General features: G+C 30.5%; 1 long non-coding RNA gene across 1 annotated transcript; it reads right to left on the reverse strand.

The window, feature by feature from the left end:
• Positions 1-8,480: 8,480 nt before the first annotated feature.
• Positions 8,481-15,532, reverse strand: LOC146997631 (uncharacterized). Its single transcript, XR_015040506.1, has 4 exons — positions 15,307-15,532; positions 11,821-11,873; positions 8,929-9,043; positions 8,481-8,560 (listed from the first exon to the last, which is right to left on the reverse strand). It is a non-coding gene; the product is annotated as an uncharacterized LOC146997631 (long non-coding RNA).
• Between the last annotated feature and the right edge of the window lie 6,654 nt (positions 15,533-22,186).

Genomic DNA, 22,186 nt, shown 5'->3' on the forward strand with positions numbered 1-22,186 from the left:
TACCAACAACAGGTGCATACGAATCCCTGCCACTAGTTTTAATGAAAATAGTTTTATTAATAGCCAGCATCGTGAGCTCAGGTGGCCGCATAACTGGACCTAACCCCAATTTAAGACTTCTATATTAGGCAGGAGATGGACCAGTCAGCCAAATTTCAACTCCAACAAGAGCATTTGGTAATTCACTCTCCTACCACCTGTTTCATACTTACAGGCAACAGACTTTAATTTGAACTCTCTCGCCCATGGCTGATCTGGGCCTGGGGTTTTGAACTGGGCTGTGGCTCTATAGGCCTGGAGATTTGATTGGCCATTAATAGTTACCTGCCAGTACTATGCAGGATGCCTAGTGCCACCTGTGGGTCCCTCGAATAAATGAGGACAGAGCTCCTGCGAACAACCACAGGTCACGGAGAACTGCACGCTCATACAGGGTTCGTATGCATTTCTGCACATGAAAATTAAGTACTTTTAAGGACATTAATGAAAAAAATTAAGGACCTATGAGCAAATGGGAACTGAATAAATTCAATTAAAAATATTATCTTTGCCTGAATTTCACTTTTGTAATACCATCCTAAAAATAAAATAGATCTCTAAGTAGTCTGCATTATTACTAAACATGAATTAATTAACATAATTATTAATAAGTTTAAGAATAAAATAAACTTTATGCAATTTATCAAGTAGCATTAAATATTTTACACTTACAACAGATGGACATACTTGAAAGAAGATAAGTGACATTTACGTTTTACTCACAGTTAGCTTTATGTTGAATTTTTTAAATGTCTCATTTTGTCATGTACTTGGTCAGTCTAGAAGTTCAGTAAATAGCTGGTAGATTTTATGTCAAACGGCATAGGTTAAAATGAGAAGTAAGATCATAATCAGCATGATTCAGAACAAAAGACTGAATATTGTTACTGCTGCTGCTTGTCTAGAGAGAGATCTTCTCATTAGAACAAATCTGAATAGCCTGATGTAGGTTCGCAAGTGTTGAAAGTTAGTCGGGCTCTGTTTGATGCAGTTAGTGTTGTAGCTTCGTGTAGAGTTTCAGGGGTGATAAGTTGTTTTGTATTACTTTAAGTCTCACTAGATGCAAAGAATAAGTTTTAGTTGAATTTTTACGTTTTTGTGTTTTATCTTGTGACCACAGTGAGTATTAATGAAAGGCAATAACTTGCTTTACATACAGATAATTTTTAAGGGTAAGCAGTTAGTTATAAATAATTAAATTAGGTAATTAGACAACCTTAGTCATTATGGATTTACATGGCCACAATAAAATTTTACTTTTTAACAATATTTGTTAAAAAAGCCCTATTAAAATCAAAATCTAATCAAATTTCACAGTTTAAAATACATGTAATTTATAACATTGATTCTTAAACGATATTAGGATAATTACACATTAAAAATTACAAAACATTTATGTTTTGTAACAACAACACTCAACGAAATATTTATCCGTCATTTTAATTTGAAGCCTTCCCAAACATTTTGGCTATGACCTGTGGTTTTATATTGATTTCCTTCTCTTTAAGCATCTTTTCTAACAATTAGAGATTTGTCTCAAAATGCAAAATAATGCTCTTGCTAGTTTCTGCATGAACCTAACTGCTTTATGTCCTAACTTGTCAACCTCTCCACAATGTACCTATGAGGGTTTACTTGATTTGGTAAAAGTTAAATAGTCGAAAACCCCCAACTGATGTGAAGCAAACTATCGCTATGTCTTAAAATAACTAAAATATCAGACAAAGGTTTAAATAAGCCTCTTATATAAAAAGAACTTAGAATACAAAGGCATGTTCTGATGCTAACAAAATCATTTACAGCTCATGGTGACGTAATTAAAGAAAAACAGTCAAATTCAAACTAAAAGTGTGGACTAGTGGTCAAAGATTATACAATTTAATATTAATTTAATCTGGCTCAGTAACTCTATCATATGAGGAAATAGAAATGGGAAATTATGGTAAAGGCTGAAATCATAAACAATTGGGTGATTTACATAATAATAACTGCACATTTTCTTTGAAGAATAATTTTCTTTGTCTTTATTATTTTCTTTCTTCAACACATTTCCTTTTCATTTTAGAATTTTTGGATTTAATTAAAGATTTCCGTTATTCTAAAAAACATGAAATGCATTTAGAATGTATATAAAAAGGCTAATTTTATTTCTTTAGTAATATGAAAATTCAGAAGAAATATATATGGAGCCGTAGTGGCAGAATTTTTAGAATTTGGTGTCACACCGAACAATAAAATCTTGAAATGGCAAAACTTTTAGAATTTAGAGCAGGCATTGGAAGCAGAATTTAGGCTCCACAGAGATTGCATCAAGTGGGAAAATGCCTAGTGCCAGCTCTGTGTATGATGCATGAAAACATATTAGATGAATCTTTTAAATTTCAAGTTTTCAATTTCTTTATTAAAAAAAAAATCCCTTTCTATAATTTGCCTGCCCATGTGACAAGATTAGAAGCATTTTTGATATTTTCCATGCTTGTGTCTAGTGAAAAGTAGAGAAAATAAAGGCAAGATAAACATGTTAAGAAAATGATTCTAGTATCAGGAGTAAAACATTCAAATATTATGTTTTCATTGTTCTTCCAGACGTTCTCCAAAAAGTAAGAAATTCATCGCAAACTTTCAATAAAATACATCCATTACGTGTTGATACCATGGAGACATTTTTCATTTTATCACATATTTCTCGAATCTTCCAGAATCGTGGGTCTATAAATCTTGCCTTCAAATCCTTCTAAACTTTCCAAGCTGCAATGTCTAAAATACTAAAGAAAAATTATCCCTACCAATTCAGTAACAGCAAAAAGCCAGAATATTGGAAAAAAAGGAGGGAAAAGTGTAAAATTAATTTTATAGAGAAAACTGATACATATTCTGAGAATTTTGAATATTCTGAGATAATTACATGAGAAAAACTTTTACTATGAAAAAATTAAAAAGAAGATATTTTTAACTAATTACATAGCTAATTTTGCTTTTGCTAAGAGACATTTCGTAAATTGTGCTTTATAGCATTATACTACCTTCTTTATATTTATTATATTATTCAAAATATTGTATACATTCAAAATATGTATAATAAGTTGCCAAAATGAAATTTTATAATATGACAGCGAAAATTAAAAATGTTTTATTTTAATGTTATTTTTTAAATATAATTTCAATATTTTATGAAAAATATTTTAATTAAATGAAATTTATCAATGCTAGGATGTTTTGAAAAAAAATCGTCCAAAAATTCTCAGATCTCGGAATTAAAAATTTTCTATAGAAACTGATCTTAAAATCGCCAAAATGTTCATAAGTCGCCAAATTTAGAACCATTTAATAAAAGAATTCACATCTCCAAAATCGAAAAGTTGTTTAAGAGCTCTTTATTAGAAAAAATGAATTTCGAAATGCTTATATCTCACTTCTTGCTTAGAAACTCTAGTATCCCATCAATTATATTAGAAATAGAAAGAAATTAAAACCCATAAACCCATTCAAAAGATAATCATATATGCGCCAGTAAATCGCCAAAAATATTCCTCCAAAATGCTAATTCACAGTCCAAATGGCAATTGTAAAAAGAGACAGAAATTTCAGATGATTAAAATTAAGGACCTTCTGTTGATTTTGGCCAAAATTAAAGACTTTTAAGGACCGAAAATCGATTCCAAAAAATCTAAGGACTTTTAAGGACCGTACGAACCCTGCATCATAATTTTATACTCCATTCCCGAGACTACCTAGGTAAAGATCCTAGTCAGTAGCTTCACAGTTTTTCCTGCATCAACCCCTTGGGGGGTATGATTCCTTGCCATGATGAATGTCATGAGCTTGTGCTGACCTTTGTCAGACAAGTGAGATTGGTAACAATAACAACAATGTCACTTTAGAACACGCCAGAGAAAATAATGTTTTATTTTAATGTTGTTTCCTAAATAAAATTTTAATTTATTATCATTAAGATGTTTGTCAATGTTATGTTTGTAAAGAAAATCATCAAAAGTTTGCAAATCTCCAAATCAAAAAATTTTGCAAAAAACCTGATTTTGAAATTGCCAAAATGCTGATGAATCTCCAAATTTAGTGCCACATAATAAAAGAACTCATATCACCAAAGGAAAAAGTTGTTTTTGATGTAATATTTCATTCACAAAACAAGAATTACTTTGAAATGTTTCAATCCAAGCAGGGCATCATGCTTTTAAAACTCAAGTATCCATTATTTATATTAAGAAGTAGGAAGAATCCAAATGTTAACTCATCAAATGCATATTTATGAATGTGTTGTCAAAAAATATTCTTTAAAATGTTAATTCACACTCAAAATGAGAGTCATAAAAAAACAGACAAAAATGTCAGATGAGTAAAATTAAGGAACTTTTGCCAGTTTTAGCCAAAATTAAGGACTTCTAAGGACAAAATACTGTTTCCAAAGAACCTAAGGACTAAGTCCTTTTAAGGACCGTATGAACACTGGAAGAGCTTCCACATTGGAAGAAACAGTAATATTGAGAGCATACAGTATGTATGTTTAAATGTATGTATTACATTAATAAAACAACTTTTAATATGTACACTACGCAAAAATAAAAAAATGGGACAGTTCTATATCTCCCGTTCTACTGGGCCGATTGACGAAATTCAACTTGCGTTTTTCATGTCTTGAAAGTACGACTTAGGATATGTATTAGATTTACATATAGCATCATTCTAATATAGGTATTTTGACACAAAATCAGACTTTTTCTGAAATAACATACCAATTTTTTTTCCATATTTCAATTCTACGACTTAAAACTACTAGGTTTTGTAAAAATCGCACGAGCAGTTTTTCATGACTTGAAAGCGTGACTTAGAATATGTATTAGATTTATATATAGCATCTTTCTAATATAGGTATTTTAACACAAAATCGGACTTTTTCTGAAATAACATACCAATTTTTTCCCATATTTCAATTCTATGGCTCAAATTATGCCCAACTACCAAGTTTGGTAAAAATCACATGAGCAGTTTTTAAAAAATTAGCTCTCAAAATTTTAGCTCCTCAATGTTAATTTAGTTTGGTATATATTTATTAATCTCTCTTTTTTTATTAAACTTGTTTGATTCCTCCTTCCACATTTCAAAATTTAGGTTCATTCCAAATAAAATTCACCTATTTTTCATGATTTATGTTTAAATAATTTTTATAAATTTTTCAAAAAATTTTTTGAATTATAATCTATAAAAATTTTACAATAATATTAAAGTAGAAGTATTTCTAAGCATACCTGCAAAAAAATTGCAGTTTTTATTCCAAAATTTCCAAAGATATACGTTAATTTATATATTGGCCCATTTTGAAATTTGGCATATTTGTTGAAAGCAATAAAACATCAAATGTGGTTTAGACACTTTGCCAAAATAATTTGGAAGTAGAAATGAAGTGACTTTTTTTCCACTCACTCACAATGTACGTAAATAGGTAGGAACGAGGTGCCATACTTGTTGAAAGCAATAAAACATCAAATGTGGTTTAGACACTTTGCCAAAATTATTTGGAAGTAGAAACGGACTTTTTTTCTGCTCACACGCAATGTAAATAGGTAGACACGAGGTGCCTTTTTTCCAGCTCCGGCATAATGGAAGGGAAAGGAAAATTGGTTGCACATGTTAAGAAGTTTGCCAAGTAAATTATTCTTGGCGCAAATGAAAAAAAATCTATTAAGATAAATTTTTAAATTTCTCCGTAAATTCCTCACCAAAGTTTACAAAATTTAATATCTAGGCATAATTTGAGTCGTAGGATCGAAATATAAAAAAAAAAATTGATATGTTATTTCAGAAAAAGTCTGATTTTGTGTCAAAATACCTAATGTTAGAACAATGCTGTATATAAATCTAATATATATCCTAAGTCGCGCTTTCGAGACATGAAAAACGCAATTTGAATTTTGTCAATCGGCCCAGTAGAACAGGAGATATAAAAGACATAGAACTGTTCTTTTTTGGGGGGGACAGTGTACCTTTGAGGATAATTCTGCTGCAAGCACAAAATCTGTTCGTTCAGGGTTTAAGTCCCGACAAACGGGCTGGCTGCATAGGCGTTTTCATGGTTTTCCTCATGTGTAACACGGATATGAGCCAGTTTCCCTTAAAAAGACCTCCAAGGGGCATCCCTACCTTTTCATATAGTGCCTAAGGGTGGAGCACATAATAAGGGAAAAAAAAAGCACAAAAGCTGTTGTAAATGTGCTGGATGTGAGCCAGCCAGTGTCTGGAGAATACAGACATTGAAACTGGATGATTATCCTCTGGAAGTCAGCTTTGCCTGATGGTACCTACAGGAAATTTTAACTGTCGCTGATGATGTTATGTTTGTATGTTCAAGCATGTTTAACAACCACGATTCTTATCCTTGGGTACATGATAATCCCATGGTATCAGATCCCATGCCTACCAGGAAAAATTCTCCATTAATGTTTTGGCTGGTATGGCACATAACTAATTAGTAGAACTGTATGTTTTACTTAGTTTACTGAACAGCTGCATGACAGTATCCACTTCCTACTTGATTTTTGCAGGAAATTATTTCCTACATTCCTCCAGCTGTTCACCTATGAATGTGGTTCCAACATGATTCAACAGTAACATCAGATATTACCTTGATGCTATTTATGGCTCATAGTAGATCAGAAAGACTGGATCTTTTATTTGGTTACTATGATCACCAGATTTGATATGCGTGGATTTCTTTTTCTAGAGATATTTGTGTTGATATCATTAGCATATTTTTCATTTTATTATACATTTTATTGGAATTTAAGTCATTAATTATGAGTCTGCAAATCTTCTGTGCTACAAGAACTACAGAAATATTGCCTCAACATTCAACCATTATCAATCTTTTCATTTTTTTAATTTCTCATTTCTCCAAAGAAATGCTCTAGACATTTGCTATGGTTCCTAGAGGTACTGGGCATAACTGTCCGCTTAGCATTCATATGTGACTTTCCTTAAATTTAGATTGTTCTAATATTGGCGAATATTTTTATGATTTTTTTTGAGTGCCTTATTCATGTCTTTTATCCCTATCCTTGAAGAATTTTTCGATTCACTGATAACAGAGGATCAAAAGATGACCTATGAAGTCACAGTAAGTTGAAGCATGACCATAAGGTCAATAATAAAGTCCAAAAAGCTCTTTTCTTCAATGTACATACACAGCATTCTTAATGATAACATTTGTTTTGAAAGTTTTATAAAATAATCAATTAGGCACCTAGAAACTTTCATTCTAGGATAATTGACTGACCTGCATCATTCCCAGCACATCTTATGATAATTCTGTAGTGAGATCTATGACTTGAATTCCATATTCTCCTAAAATGTTGCTTTACTCTGAGAATGGCAGTAAGGAAGAAGATGAGCAAAATTAAGAAGCTTGAGCAAAACTTCTAGGAAGCAAAAATCTATGAATTCTAAGAACTATGTAAATATTCAATGGTCAATTCAAATAAATCATCAGCAAGCAATTTTAAAGCAAACTTGCTTGTATTCATGTTAAACACAGGGAAAACTTAAAATGCTTATGAAACCAAGACAGTGAATCCAATTTGATTACCAGTGTTTGCAGCTTTCATCCATCCAGCTGTTGATGAGCTGTGCTGTGCAAGAATTTGGTTTGTTCACATGTTCCTTTAGCCTTTTGCATAATTTTTTAACTGGTATATGGGAATTTTTTTGCTATATGTTTATAATTTGCAATCCATGGCTCATTCTAAATTTAATTCCAAATTTCTGCAGAATGTATCTACTGATGCAAAATAGTTAACTGGATAATGCAAAATTAAGGAATTTATCACAAGTAAGAATGGCCAACATAGAGAGGAAAAGAATGAAATAAGATGTGGTTGTACTCGGAGGATGCTGGTATAAAAAGTGTTGAGAATAAGTTTGAGAAATGCAAAACAGAACAATGGAAGCAAAATTATTATTGTATCTCACAATACTTTGTGATAACCATTTTATAAACAAAACTTACACTAACTAAATTTGATATTAGAAAATATTTCATGTTTGCATGTAAATAAGTTTCATATTTTAAAAATATTAACTTTAATATTTTGCATCATTTTTGGGGTACATATTATATTGGGCATTATAAATTGCAGAATATTCTTGATTAAAATTATGATAAAGAATAACATAAAGAATTTTTTAATAATAATAAAACATTATAAAAAAATTCTTTAAATGTTTTCCTTGCCAATTTCATAATACTGTATCACACTAATATAAATAGAAAAATGATATTCTTCGACTTTACACAAAAGATTACAGAAGAGAACATGTTAAAATTAAGTAAAGCAAACAGAAACAAGTATACCTCATTCACAAAAAAATTAAGTAAAGCAAACAGAAACAAGTATACCTTATTCACAAAAAATTTAAGTAAAGCAAACAGAAACAAGTATACCTTATTCACAATCTTCATAGCAAATACTTTTTCGGAGTTCTGACCAGCTATTTTTTGAACCAGAAAAACCTGAAATTCCCTATATCAGTTATAATTAATATTAAACAGATACATAGCTACAGAAATGCCCTTTTGTAAATCAGATTTGTATACGTTTAAAATATCAAATTAAAAAACCGATATACCGTTCACAAATCAAACTAACTGCAATAACTAAATATTGTCAATATATACAAATAAAATTACAGAAAACTTCTAAAATTCTTTTTAATTGATTACTTTAAAGCATATCAAATTATTAAAAATCAATTAAGAGAACAGATAACTTTACAGTTAAATGAGTAAAATATAGAATTGTATTCTTAAGTGCAAAAATGTGAATAAATATTTAGTTACTTTCTTAAATGGAAAATAAAAATTAAAAAAGCAACACTTACTTCACTAAAGCCTCCTTTCCCTAAAAATGACAGAATTTTGAAATCCTTAACACCTGTTCGGCTAGGCTCATTATGTACCACATCAGAAGAACTACCTGATGAAACTGAATCAATTCTATTTACAGAAAACAGAAAAATAATTATTGTCTGCTTTGATTTGTAACATCTGATTGATAAAATATATTTTCGTCACATCCAAGACAACAGTTTTAAATAAAGTAACTGCAAAGTATAAATTTATAAATATATCTTTATATAATAATTCTTTTAATATGTGCATCACTCTTCATACAATATAATGATGACAAAATATATAAATGACACAAAATACATAATATGAGACAAAAATAAAAGTAAAGAGAGAGCTAATCTACATTACATTTAAGATTTTTAAAGGAAAACTGGTACTTTTCCGTTTCGCCGGCGCAAATCTCGCCAAGCAGACTTTGTTGGCGACAACATACAGTATACACATAAAAAATGTTAATTCTAAGAATTTTTTTTTTTATTTTGAAGGCATAAACATTTTAATATGGTTTAAAATTTTGTAAAAAGCCAATAAATAAAGACAATAAATTTGTAAAAAGACATTAATTTAAGAATTTACTATGATTTCATGGTTCAATATCCTGATTCGCCGGTTCGTATCACGTGACCCCAAGTGATGTCATCTCACGTAAACTACGCTACTAAAATCTAATTCGCTACGCTAATTATCTACATTAATTTCAAGTTAAATCTTAATTTGGAATACAAGTTTAAATGCAAGAATTATTTCAATTCGTACGAATAGCTTACTCAGAAATTATGTAAAACCGCAGTGCTTTACTTCGCTAGTGCATTCTCATTAGAATTGATGAATTTAACACTTGATTTCGCCTTCGGATGAGCGGTGTAATTGCGTTCTAATTGACTTAGAACTAATTGACTTATTACCGTGAATTGTCTTAGGGGATAAAATTTAAATATCGTGTAAAAATTCTATATTATTGTATGCCAGTATTGAAAGAAACAATCTGATAAGAAATGGCTTCAACTTGTTTTGAAACTGAGGCGTAAAAGGTTACCAACAAAGATATTCCGTCTGGCATCAGTTAAACCATTATTGGCGAATTTATCGTTTGCGCCATCAAAACGGAAAAGTACCATAATTTATTATCATTTAAATGTGGCATCATTTGTAGTTTACAATAATAAAGTTAATATATTATGTTTTAACAAATTTATTACCAACATTCACTCATTTATGTCATTTTTCGTGCCAAAAATGGTATAGTAACAGTTGTCGTGAAAAATACGACGTGCGCGTGCTCGCGTAAAATTGTCAAGCGCGCGTGCTGGGAGGTTAAACGCTTTGGCCTAGCCAGACTGCTGCTTCCTTCTTGGTGCAAAGTTATCAAAAATGTAAGCTTTTTGGAGTAGGCACAATTAATGTGCCAACTTGTTTGTGGCCTCAACATGTTTGCTGAAGTAACTGTACAAAATATGTAAATGTAGCATTTCTTTTTTAGTATTTGTGCATAGTTTCCTTCAAATGAACCTTAATGGGAATTTTTTTCACAAAAATTTACAAATAAGTATTAAAATGGCCTCTAATTAAGGTATAACTGGAATTATAATTAATTCGTAATTGTGATTAGATTATATCATTGCAATTATATTATGCACTTACAGCATAATCGCATAAAGTAATGAAATTAGAGTTCACAAATACAATATAATTACAATGCAATTACAATAACTTATTAATACCATAATACAATTACAATGTAATTTAAATTGGGTACTACAATTGCATACCCTCCACTCAAAAGGAGGTACCAATAAGTCATTATCAACAAAAAGCTTGTTCAGGACAGTTTGCTGACAATTTCCACTGGGCGGAAAGTACGTTCTTCAGCCTGGGCAAATCATAACAATAAAAATCATTTAGTCTCATGATCCACCACATTTTAACATACTTTTATTAGAAGAATAATTAGAACCGACATGACAAATATCTTCGAAAAATAACTTTCAAATATCTGTATCCATTAATTGATCGAGTTAAACACTTTTAAGTATATCAGAATAACAGTTCTGTATACCTTAAATACACAAATTATGGCAAAAGTTAAAGTAATATTCTTAGAAGAAGCATATGATATTACTCACCAGATGCAAAATTATAGTACATTTTTTGCCATAAAAACAGATTAGTTACACAGTAGTAAAATGTGTAAAAATGAATGATAATAAGTTTATCAGAAGTGAATTAATTTTGCAAAAAAACTTTCGGCACTTGAAACTTTTCTACACCTGGGGGGGGGAGAGGTCTAGTAAAATTACATTTGTTATAACTTGACCAAACATCTTCTATATATGGATCACTAAAGAAATAATGATCATGCCTAAAAAACAGATGCACATACCGGTTTTCCCCCTTGTTACGTTTTACATTGAGAAATAACAAACAGTATAATGGTGAAAAATACTATTTTTGAAGTTTTGTTAAAATGAAGGAACTCACATACCATCTTTCATTCAAGCATTACACTGAGAAATAACATGCAGTATAACAATGAAAAATTTAGATAAATTGAAGTAATACATACCATCTTTTATTCATGCACTACTAAAATGAACAAAACTATTATGTTTAAAAAACAGATACACATAATAACTTATTTTGTTCGTTACCCTTTACACTGAGATATAACATGTAGTATGACAATGAAAATTACTATCTTGAAGTTTTTTTGAAATGAAGGAACATGATTTTTTAAAGTATAACTCCACTTCCCGCACTGAATAGTCAAATTTCAAACGCATATTTATGAAGATTCACTGAAGCAGACCCAGTACTTCAAATAAAGCAATATGGAATAATATTATGGGAAAATTTATGCATACTTTTTTCTACTGCATGTCGTCTGATACGATCACACATGTGCCTAAAAGTGTATCTAAAAGAAAAACAAAGCTATATTTCAATGTTAACAAAAAAAAAATAATAATAATTGTTTACAGATTAAAATTCATTCATTTTCAAGTATTATAAGGATCACGCATGAAACAAATCTGCTTTCCCATACTATTAAGTAAAAGTTAACTGAAATTTTATACTGGAAAATATGCTATATTTCTATATATTACAAACAAGAAAAAAATACCATAATAATAAACTCATAGCCTAGGAAAAAGTAACACATACAACATCAAACACAGAAATTTGTATACAGATAACCTAGGAAAAAGTAATACGTATTACATAAAATACAGAAGTTATTTAACGTAAAACACACATATCTTCTAAAATCTCCTTTGTGAGTTTATATTTCGATTATTAGTAGAGGATACAGGAATAAAGTAATTTGACTGATATTTAGCATATAACGACAACACATCACCCCTTAATGCTCTGAGACCTTCAATAGTTTCAACATTCTTTGATAAATTCTCAAACAATTTCATTGTTTCCTGTCTAATACTTTCGCAACTTTCAGCATTTTGTTCACTCGTTATTTCATTAACTATCGCCGAACGTTCTTCGGCATGCTTCGAATCCCTCTCAGTCACATCAATTACCAAATTATCTGAATGAAACTCATTATTTTCTGACACACCAGATCTCTGAACTTCAGTTACCTGGTTTTGACATACGTGATGAATATGCTTACAAATACTGAAACGGATACTATAATCAATACAAGTACAGGAGAATGCATGAATACAAATATTACAGTCATCACACCTTATGCTACATGCACAAGGATCATTAAACCGAACATCATAAAATCTAATTTCTCTTGAACTAACAGCCTTCGAAACTGACCACTGTTTCTTAGGCTCGATTTCAATTACCTGATATTCAGGCATACTCATACTCTGACTGTGTCGCTTACGAATTTCTGTGACCCTAGTTGTCAATTTATGACGTTCTAAAGATATTGCACGATTCATCAGTTTCCTTGCAATAGCATTTAACACCAAAGGTAAAGAATAATCTAGTCTCTTTATCACCTTTGCGTTACCATGTTCATACTTAAGCTGCTTGTGCCACCTTTCAACATTCTTATTTGTATTAACCCCTAATCCAATTCGATAGCAATAGGCCCATTTCTCAGGCTGAGACATATAATTTTTGTAGAAATATTCTCCAAAAGCTTTTGTTTCTTCATTAGACAAACAGCTGGTGACAAAGATATCCGAAATTCTTTTGAAAGACACTATGTCAATTTCGTGGATTATTTGCACTAACTCATTTGCAATTTTTAACCTTAAGTCACTGTTTTTTATTTTAGATAAGTTTTTATTCCATGCTCTGCGAACATGCCAGCTACACAAAAGACAATTATCAACTTCACTAAAAATCTGACACCATGCATTATAAAATGCCGGAGCATCGTCTGACATGAAAACCTTAGGTTTAAGATTAGGAACTCTATCTTTAATAGCTGAAAAAATGGTATAAAAGTTTGTGCTGTTATTTTTGATGAATACAAAATAGCAGCAGGAAAACCTTTATGATTATCATCATTGACAAGTACAGAAGTTAATTGAAATCCATACTGATTCATACCATGAGTAGAGTCTATCATAATACAGCTGCTGTTTAATTCCAGCAACCTAAGTTGGGCACCATTCATAAGCCCTAAAAGGAAATCATCTCTTGATACACCTTGAAAACCTGGCAGTTCGTCACCAACTTTCTTGTACAACAAAATTGGACAACCAGATTCAGCTTTCATTTTCTGGACTTTTAACTCGACCGATACTACATCATTAGTGTCAAAAACAATTTCATTATTTACCTGAATACCTCTAGAAATATTTTGTAAATCTTTTAAGTGAGTAACGCCAATTCTTTTTGTTGGTGAATAATTACTTTGAATGGACATTAAAATCTTTTCTTTTGGAATACCTTGCTGCATCATACCTGCTAATTTAGATTTTTCAGTTTTGAGAAAGGCAATTTCCCAACTTCATGCCTATGACCAACATGCACTGATTGGTAACTAACTTTAATTTCAAAAATATCCCCGATCTCTTTCTCTGACACTTTTATTTCAGCAGGACATGTTTTCCCTATTTTAATTGAACCTCCACATTTCACGTGATGTATTCTGTCAGTTTTTATTTTACATGAACCACTTCTATTACATAAGAAATAACTACGAATTGTCCCATCTGCCAAACGTTAGTTGTTCGTTTGGCAAAAAAGGACTGACTACTTTTTTCAACATCTTCTTTCCAATTTTCGAATTCAGATTTAGAATGAAAAATAAGTTCCTGAAAATTTAACCTTATATCTGTATGGACAGAATCTATGTGGTCATGCAACTCTTTCATAGAAGTAAACCTTTCATTACACAGAGTGCAATCTCTTTCATTATAAGTTTTCAACTTATGTTCAGAATGAAAATATCTTATGTGTCTATATAAATTACTTTTAACAGAAAATGAGCAGTCACAAAAAACACTATAAAACCTGGAACTTATCGATGACATATAGTATATAAAATATTCTTAGTGTTATTAGTTTAACAACATAAGAACTCTGTAATTATCAGAAAAATACAAATGGCAATCTAAATAGGAACACTAAAAAAAAAAAAAAAAAAAAAACAGTAATATTTAGATGATTTTTAAATTACGTCAATACACAGAGTCATTATCATGGTGTGTATATATAAATATGCTGTAAATAGCAGCTGTATAACTTAGCGCATAATATTCACAACAAAAAAACAAAATTATTGTACGGAAATATATATCAATAACGCTGTATTTAAAATCACCCAAGCTTAAGAAACAGTTTTGCAAAGAAACAAAAAAAAAAAAAAAAAAAAATACTTTTCAGTTTCTTCTGTACCTATGAAAAATAAAAATTGGTACTTGAAGTAAGTATTCCCAAACCAGAGTTTTTACATAGAAAAAAAGGTAATTAATGGAAATGTTTGTTACCCAAAAAGTAAAAAATCAAACTTTAATAACGCCCAGTAATTAATTAAGGATAAAAACAGTGCTGAATATATATGCCTTATTACTTCTGAAATAATAATCAAGTTAAGCACCTTAATAAACAGAAAATTAACTTGCAAAATCTGAAAGTAAAACTTGAAAAAATTTACTCGTAAAACCTGAAAAGAATATTGTAAAATCTTTAAATTAGCTCACAGATAAGCAAAAGATATTGTAAATAACTTGTAAATTTGAAAAAAATAATAACTTGTAAAATCTGAAAGGAAAACCTGAAAAAAAATTTACTTGTCAAACCTGAAAAAAATAACTCGTAAACTCTGAAAAGAAACGTGTAAAATTTTAAACTACAGATAAAAGAATATTTTAAAATATTAAATATGAGCTACAAAAATAAGCAGAGCAAAAGTGCTTTACCTTTGAAGCGCACACCGCAACAGTCAAGAGCAAGAATGAATACCACACTTTCACTACAATCTCAAATCCCAACCAGATCCTTTTGATCTTTGCCGCCTGGTAAAGTCCACTTGAAACAGCGGGTGTGGAAGGTTGATCGTGGCGAGGGGGAACCGGCAGAGAGTGTGGTATTCATTCACTACAATCTCAAATCCCAACCAGATCCTTTTGATCTTTGCCGCCTGGTAAAGTCCACTTGAAACAACGGGTGTGGAAGAATGATCGTGGCGAGGGGGAACCGCCAGAAAGTGTGGTATTCATTCTTGCTCTTGACTGTTGCGGTGTGCGCTTCAAAAGTAAAGCACTTTTGCTCTGCTTATTTTTGTAGCTCATATTTAATATTTTAAAATATTCTTTTATCTGTAGTTTAAAATTTTACACGTTTCTTTTCAGAGTTTACGAGTTATTTTTTTCAGGTTTGACAAGTAAATTTTTTTTCAGATTTTGCTGTGTGCGCTTCAAGTAAAAAATTTGTATTTAACTATTAGCAATTATGAATTTAAACACTTGCTCATTTAATTATTTAGCACATTCAGTTATATTTCTCATAATTCGAAACTTTTATCATGTTATTCGATGAGGGGTAGGGCTATGGCGCCCAGGCACCCTGGTGGTTAAGCACCGCAGTTCAACATAGTAAAGCATTTTTACTCTGCTTGTTTTTTTAGCTCTTATTTAATATTTTACAATATTCTTTTAGTTGTTATTTAAAATTTTACAATATTCTTTTCAGAATTTACGAGTTATTTTTTTCAGGTTTGACAAGTTAATTTTTTTTTTCAGGTTTTCCTTTCAGATTTTGCGGTGTGCGCTTCAAGTAAAGCATTTTTTCTCTGCTTATTTTTGTAGCTCTTATTTAATATTTTAAAATACTCTTTTAGCTGTTATTTAAAATTTTACAATATTCTTTTCAGAACTTACGAGTTATTTTTTTCAGGTTTTCCTTTCAGATTTTGCGGTGTGCGCTTCAAGTAAAGCATTTTTTCTCTGCTTATTTTTGTAGCTCTTATTTAATATTTTACAATATTCTTTTAGCTGTTATTTAAAATTTTACAATATTCTTTTCAGAGTTTACGAGTTATTTTTTTTCAGGTTTGACAAGTTAATTTTTTTTTTTTAGGTTTTCCTTTCAGATTTTACAAGTTATTATTTTTTTCAAATTTACAAGTTATTTACAATATCTTTTGCTTATCTGTGAGCTAATTTAAAGATTTTACAATATTCTTTTCAGGTTTTACGAGTAAATTTTTTCAAGTTTTACTTTCAGATTTTGCAAGTTAATTTTCTGTTTATTAAGGTGCTTAACTTGATTATTATTTCAGAAGTAATAAGGCATATATATTCAGCACTGTTTTTATCCTTAATTAATTATTGGGCGTTATTAAAGTTTGATTTTTTACTTTTTGGGTAACAAACATTTCCATTAATTACCTTTTTTTCTATGTAAAAACTCTGGTTTGGGAATACTTACTTCGAGTACCAATTTTTAATTTTCATAGGTACAGAAGAAACTGAAAAGTAATTTTTTTTTTTTTTTTGTTTCTTTGCAAAACTGTTTCTTATGCTTGGGTGATTTTAAATACAGCGTTATTGATATATATTTCCGTACAATAATTTTGGTTTTTTGTTGTGAATATTATGCGCTAAGTTATACAGCTGCTATTTACAGCATATTTATATATACACACCATGATAATGACTCTGTGTATTGACGTAATTTAAAAATCATCTAAATATTACTGTTTTTTTTTTTTTTTTTTTTTTTTAGTGTTCCTATTTAGATTGCCATTTGTATTTTTCTGATAATTACAGAGTTCTTATGTTGTTAAACTAATAACACTAAGAATATTTTATATACTATATGTCATCGATAAGTTCCAGGTTTTGTAGCGTTTTTTGTGACTGCTCATTTTCTGTTAAAAGTAATTTATATAGACACATAAGATATTTTCATTCTGAACATAAGTTGGAAACTTATAATGAAAGAGATTGCACTCTGTGTAATGAAAGGTTTACTTCTATGAAAGAGTTGCATGACCACATAGATTCTGTCCATACAGATATAAGGTTAAATTTTCAGGAACTTATTTTTCATTCTAAATCTGAATTCGAAAATTGGAAAGAAGATGTTGAAAAAAGTAGTCAGTCCTTTTTTGCCAAACGAACGACTAACGTTTGGCAGATGGGACAATTCGTAGTTATTTCTTATGTAATAGAAGTGGTTCATGTAAAATAAAAACTGACAGAATACATCACGTGAAATGTGGAGGTTCAATTAAAATAGGGAAAACATGTCCTGCTGAAATAAAAGTGTCAGAGAAAGAGATCGGGGATATTTTTGAAATTAAAGTTAGTTACCAATCAGTGCATGTTGGTCATAGGCATGAAGTTGGGAAATTGCCTCTCTCAAAACTGAAAAATCTAAATTAGCAGGTATGATGCAGCAAGGTATTCCAAAAGAAAAGATTTTAATGTCCATTCAAAGTAATTATTCACCAACAAAAAGAATTGGCGTTACTCACTTAAAAGATTTACAAAATATTTCTAGAGGTATTCAGGTAAATAATGAAATTGTTTTTGACACTAATGATGTAGTATCGGTGGACTTAAAAGTCCAGAAAATGAAAGCTGAATCTGGTTGTCCAATTTTGTTGTACAAGAAAGTTGGTGACGAACTGCCAGGTTTTCAAGGTGTATCAAGGGATGATTTCCTTTTAGGGGTTATGAATGGTGCCCAACTTAGGTTGCTGGAATTAAACAGCAGCTGTATTATGATAGACACTACTCATGGTATGAATCAGTATGGATTTCAATTAACTTCTGTACTTGTCAATGATGATAATCATGAAGATCTTCCTGTTGCTATTTTGTATTCATCAAAAATAACAGCACAAACTTTTATACCATTTTTTCAGCTATTAAAGATAGAGTTCCTAATCTTAAACCTAAGGTTTTTATGTCAGACGATGCTCCGGCATTTTATAATGCATGGTGTCAGGTTTTTAGTGAAGTTGATAATTGTCTTTTGTGTAGCTGGCATGTTCGCAGAGCATGGAATAAAAACTTATCTAAAATAAAAAACAGTGACTTAAGGTTAAAAATTGCAAATGAGTTAGTGCAAATAATGCACGAAATTGACATAGTGTCTTTCAAAAGAATTTCGGATATCTTTGTCACCAGCTGTTTGTCTAATGAAGAAACAAAAGCTTTTGGAGAATATTTCTACAAAAATTATATGTCTCAGCCTGAGAAATGGGCCTATTGCTATCCAATTGGGTTAGGGGTTAATACAAATATGAAAGTTGAAAGGTGGCACAAGCAGCTTAAGTATGAACATGGTAACGCAAAGGTGATAAAGAGACTAGATTATTCTTTATCTTTGGTGTTAAATGCTATTGCAAGGAAACTGATGAATCGTGCAATATCTTTAGAACGTCATAAATTGACAACTAGGGTCACAGAAATTCGTAAGCGACACAGACAGAGTATGAGTATGCCTGAATATCAGGTAATTGAAATCGACCCTAAGAAACAGTGGTCAGTTTCGAAGGCTGTTAGGTCAAGAGAAATTAGATTTTATGATGTTCGGTTTAATGATCCTTGTGCATGTAGCATAAGGTGTGATGACTGTAATATTTGTATTCATGCATTCTCCTGTACTTGTATTGATTGTAGTATCCGTTTCAGTATTTGTAAGCATATTCATCGCGTATGTCAAAACCAGGTAACTGAAGTTCAGAGATCTGGTGTGTCAGAAAACAATGAGTTTCATTCAGATAATTTGGTAATTGATGTGACTGAGAGGGATTCGAAGCATGCCGAAGAACGTTCGGCGATAGTTAATGAAATAACGAGTGTACAAAATGCTGAAAGTTGCGAAAGTATTAGACAGGAAACAATGAAATTGTTTGAGAATTTATCAAAGAATGTTGAAACTATTGAAGGTCTCAGAGCATTAAGGGGTGATGTGTTGTCGTTATATGCTAAATATCAGTCAAATTACTTTATTCCTGTATCCTCTACTAATAATCGAAATATAAACTCACAAAGGAGATTTTAGAAGATATGTGTGTTTTACGTTAAATAACTTCTGTATTTTATGTAATACGTATTACTTTTTCCTAGGTTATCTGTATACAAATTTCTGTGTTTGATGTTGTATGTGTTACTTTTTCCTAGGCTATGAGTTTATTATTATGTATTTTTTTCTTGTTTGTAATATATAGAAATATAGCATATTTTCCAGTATAAAATTTCAGTTAACTTTTACTTAATAGTATGGAAAAGCAGATTTGTTTCATACGTGATCCTTATAATACTTGAAAATGAATGAATTTTAATCTGTAAACAATTTTTTTTTTTTTTTTTTTTTTTTTTTTTTTTTTTGTTTTTTTTGTTAACATTGAAATATAGCTTTGTTTTTCTTTTAGATACACTTTTAGGCACATGTGTGATCATATCAGACGACATGCAGTAGAAAAAAGTATGCATAAATTTTCCCATAATATTATTCCATATTGCTTTATTTGAAGTACTGGGTCTGCTTCAGTGAACCTTCATAAATATGCGTTTGAAATTTGACTATTCAGTGCGGGAAGTGGAGTTATACTTTAAAAAATCATGTTCCTTCATTTCAAAAAAACTTCAAGATAGTAATTTTCATTGTCATACTACATGTTATATCTCAGTGTAAAGGGTAACGAACAAAATAAGTTATTATGTGTATCTGTTTTTTAAGCATAATAGTTTTGTTCATTTTAGTAGTGCATGAATAAAAGATGGTATGTATTACTTCAATTTATCTAAATTTTTCATTGTTATACTGCATGTTATTTCTCAGTGTAATGCTTGAATGAAAGATGGTATGTGAGTTCCTTCATTTTAACAAAACTTCAAAAATAGTATTTTTCACCATTATACTGTTTGTTATTTCTCAATGTAAAACGTAACAAGGGGGAAAACCGGTATGTGCATCTGTTTTTTAGGCATGATCATTATTTCTTTAGTGATCCATATATAGAAGATGTTTGGTCAAGTTATAACAAATGTAATTTTACTAGACCTCTCCCCCCCCCAGGTGTAGAAAAGTTTCAAGTGCCGAAAGTTTTTTTGCAAAATTAATTCACTTCTGATAAACTTATTATCATTCATTTTTACACATTTTACTACTGTGTAACTAATCTGTATTTATGGCAAAAAATGTACTATAATTTTGCATCTGGTGAGTAATATCATATGCTTTTTCTAAGAATATTACTTTAACTTTTGCCATAATTTGTGTATTTAAGGTATACAGAACTGTTATTCTGATATGCTTAAAAGTGTTAAACTGGATCAATTAATGGATACAGATATTTGACAGTTATTTTTCGAAGATATTTGTCATGTCGGTTCTAATTATTCTTCTAATAAAAGTATGTTAAAATGTGGTGAATCATGAGACTAAATGATTTTTATTGTTATGATTTGCCCAGGCTGAAGAACGTACTTTCCGCCCGGTGGAAATTGTCAGCAAACTGTCCTGAACAGGCTTTTTGTTGATAATGACTTCCAGGCTTATCGGTACCTCCTTTTGAGTGGAGGGTATGCAATTGTAGTACCCAGTTTAAATTACGTTGTAATTGTATTATGGTATTAATAAGTTATTGTAATTGCATTGTAATTATATTGTATTTGTGAACTCTAATTTCATTACTTTATGCGATTATGCTGTAAGTGCATAATATAATTGCAATGATTGCAATGATATAATCTAATCACAATTACGAATTAATTATAATTCCAGTTATACTTTAATTAGAGGCCATTTTAATACTTATTTGTAAATTTTTGTGAAAAAAATTCCCATTAAGGTTCATTTGAAGGAAACTATGCACAAATACTAAAAAAGAAATGCTACATTTACATATTTTGTACAGTTACTTCAGCAAACATGTTGAGGCCACAAACAAGTTGGCACATTAATTGTGCCTACTCCAAAAAGCTTACATTTTTGATAACTTTGCACCAAGAAGGAAGCAGCAGTCTGGCTAGGCCAAAGCGTTTAACCTCCCAGCACGCGCGCTTGACAATTTTACGCGAGCACGCGCACGTCGTATTTTTCACGACAACTGTTACTATACCATTTTTGGCACGAAAAATGACAGAAATGAGTGAATGTTGGTAATAAATTTGTTAAAACATAATATATTAACTTTATTATTGTAAACTACAAATGATGTCACATTTAAATGATAATAAATTATGGTACTTTTCCGTTTTGACGGCGCAAACGATAAAGTCGCCAATAATGGTTTAACTGATGCCAGACGGAATATCTTTGTTGGTAACCTTTTACGCCTCAGTTTCAAAACAAGTTGAAGCCATTTCTTATCAGATTGTTTCTTTCAATACTGGCATACAATAATATAGAATTTTTATACGATATTTAAATTTTATCCCCTAAGACAATTCACGGTAATAAGTCAATTAGTTCTAAGTCAATTAGGTTCTAAGTCAATTAGAACGTAATTACACCGCTCATCCGAAGGCGAAATCAAGTGTTAAATTCATCAATTCTAATGAGAATGCACTAGCGAAGTAAAGCACTGCGGTTTTACATAATTTCTGAGTAAGCTATTCGTACGAATTGAAATAATTCTTGCATTTAAACTTGTATTCCAAATTAAGATTTAACTTGAAATTAATGTAGATAATTACTGAGCGAATTAGATTTTAGTAGCGTAGTTTACGTGAGATGACATCACTTGGGGTCACGTGATACGAACCGGCGAATCAGGATATTGAACCATGAAATCATAGTAAATTCTTAAATTAATGTCTTTTTACAAATTTATTGTCT

This window comes from Stegodyphus dumicola, chromosome 4 (genome assembly GCF_044657685.1).
Source record: "Stegodyphus dumicola isolate Sdum_Otavi_A_Nest chromosome 4, ASM4465768v1".
Taxonomy (NCBI): Eukaryota; Metazoa; Arthropoda; class Arachnida; order Araneae; family Eresidae; genus Stegodyphus; species Stegodyphus dumicola.